This window comes from Opisthorchis viverrini, assembly GCF_000715545.1.
Source record: "Opisthorchis viverrini unplaced genomic scaffold opera_v5_59, whole genome shotgun sequence".
Classification (NCBI taxonomy): domain Eukaryota; kingdom Metazoa; phylum Platyhelminthes; class Trematoda; order Opisthorchiida; family Opisthorchiidae; genus Opisthorchis; species Opisthorchis viverrini.
In genome coordinates, this window is record NW_008751715.1 from 455753 (window position 1) to 458840 (window position 3088).

The window sequence follows — 3088 nt, forward strand, 5'->3', positions numbered from 1 at the left end:
AAACCAACCACGTTGTTGGACCTAACAACGAGAACAAGGTACTCTCACCCGTCTCCCTGGAGCATTGCACCTTGCTAAACAATACATGTACAGCTACGAAAAACCACGTTGTTGGACCTAACAACGAGAACAAGGTACTCTCACCCGTCTCCCTGGAGCATTGCACCTTGCTAAACAATACACGTATGTACAGCTAAGAATCCAGCAAGTGTCCCTCATTGACAACCTGTGTGGTAACAGTGAGTTTACTTCGTATGTGCGTTCTATGTGTGTGTTCACTTTCCAAGGCTAAACTACTCGACATATCCAAGGGAAAGCAGAAGGCACTTACCTAATTCAGGTGGAAGAACGGTTAGCCGATTCCCTTGTAAATGCAGCTCTTTCAAGCGAGTAAGGCGACCAATTTCAGCTGGCAGCATGATCAAATCATTATCGCGAAGCGCAAGCTATCAAATGGCATTAGAAGCGGATTTAGAAACTTACAATTTCCAAATTCACCAACTTCCCAATGCCAGCTGGAAGATATTCAAAGTCATTGTCAGATAAATATAGGGCTCTAAGTGTTATCAGGTTGAAAAAATTTTCTGGCAGAGTTGACTCCTTCAAATTATTATAAGTGAGATCGAGAATTTCTAACGATGGAAATGCGCCAAAACCCCGAGGAAGGGAATCCAGTTTATTCATCCTATGGGCGAATGGAGGTTGGTAGGTTCAGTAAAACTGTTACCTACCCTAGGTTCAAAAACCGCAAATAGGAGAGTTGGACAACTTTCGGAGAAATAACCTAGGCGTCATTAAGAAAATGAGTCTGGAACTTACGGAGATGCAGTTATTGAAAAGATTCAAGTGTTCCAGTGACTGCAAAGTGGATATCTCATCCGGAATTTCTGTAGTAGGAACGTATGCACTGAAAATCTGATGATCTTACTAACCAACTATTTTGTTGTGAGCTAGGGAGAGTTTGCGCAGATTTTGGAGTTTCGCTAAAAAGTAACGAGTGTGAAGAAACAAGAGAAGCAACTTACAAAGTTCTGACATGTAAGGTATAGAAGTCAGTTCCTTCTTTACACCATCCAACGAGTTTTCCTTACCCTCTCTAACATCCTCTATTCCCTTACGGAAGGCTTTCAACCTATTGACAAGCATGTCTTCCAACTACAGGTATAGAAACGGAGATGCGAACCGAAGACCTAAAAGAGGAAACAATAATGCAATCAAAAGATGCAAGCACGGCCACACAGCAAAACTCACACTTCGTTTCGTTAGTGCACCTTTAATTTCAGTGTTAGAACAGAAGACGTTTGGATATAGACATTAAACTTCACGTCCCTATTTATGTGAGACAGCACAGTACTGTAGTCTTGTAGGCAGTATTGGTCAGCGGGGACAATACCTAGGGTTCTCAGTCGTCTAAAGTGTGGGCTCGATAGGGCCAGGAAATACTGTAACTTTCATCTAGATTTTGCTCTACAAAGTAAGTGCGTGATTTCGTTGTAGTAAGTGCGATGAGCGGCATGGTTTGTGTTGTTTTCGCTAAGCGTACAAATGTTTTGTGGCCCGTTCAGAAATCGCTGTTTAGCAATGACGATATAATAAACAACAAGGTGTTGTTGATAGCATATGTAAAACTTTTCAGCCGATATATCTTCCTTTAAATGAATCCACTCGACCCCGAAAATATTTTTTTTCAAACAGACCAGATGGCGTCAGTACCGAGTGCACTTTTTTATCAGAGTAGATTCGGTAAATTACAAGAACAGACAACCAACAGTTTTGAGTTAGACTCGAGAAAAATGAGAAGTCTAGAGCCAGACGGGTCATCTTCGAATAGGAAATACTACTTGTCGGAGGGCAAAATACAGTCAGCATTTACAGAATCACAGTTCACCTCGTTAGCTGATCCCCACCCTGGGACCTTGGATACTGTACTGAAGCAAGTAGTTCAAGAGGGACAGTCTTGAAACAACAAACTAGTTACAGTCCACAGCGGTGCACGGCAATCGTGTGCGGATGCATCGACGGGAGGAAATGGAGAAAGGCGAATAGCCGATGAAAAGTAAAACCAGGATCAGGGGAACAATGGAATCATGAAAGCCGCTCTGCTTGATTAACATATTATCGAAGAGTGCACCCTCGATACAAATTGTCATGGGCTACCAACTCAGAAAACGAGCATACTTGGCTATGAATTCCCGCAGAACATCATGGAGGAAAAATCATCACCAAATGAAATCAAGGGAGTCCGGAGCGGAGGACAAGATGTTCCCTTATAAGTTAACCGATCACCAGATCCAACTTCTATTCCCGTACGAATCACTAAGCCAGTCTTGTGGTTCATGCTGCGGTAGCATTAGCCTGGTGCCAACCAACTATACCGTTTTGTGTAGTAGAAGTAGATAACTATCGGTAGTAATCACAGTTGTTGCGAATGTATGATTCTCCTCCAATAAACGGGGGAAAATATGGGTCCATGTCAATTGTGAAGGAATATTCAGTAATAAGTTCGACTGCACCTTTTCTGTCAACTTAGAGGCGGATGTGCAGCTAAAAAGTCTTGGAGTGGAGAGAATATAAGGTTGGGAGATACTTTCGATCATAAAATCTAAGTAATTAAACCGCGGGGGGGGGGGTTGTCATAGAATTGGTCACGACGATTCGGAAGCGACCAACAGAAGAGCTCGAAGATGACAGGTGGAGGTACCAGTTTCGTCAGGCACAGTGTAAGAGATGAGGAGAATCATGAAAAAGCGAAATACATACATACAACCTTTCAGCTTCCCGAGGACGCAGGGAGTGAAGCATTACCGTCTCACCTCTAATGCAGCAGGTGCCTATTCAGCAGAACCGGACGCATTGGCCTTACAAGTATTTTGACCGTATTGAACAATGCACCGACAGTCAAGACCGCGTTCAGCTGTAGCACCCTTCCGGTGCCTAGCTGCCATGCCACCCGAAGGGAGCACGAGGGCTGGGATACTGCCAGGTTGCCCAAGCCTAGACAGGGGAAGTCGAGTGGCGGAGGTCGGATTCGAACCGCGGACCTTCAGGTTAGTAATCCGCGCTCTAACCACTTCGGCCATCTCGCCCC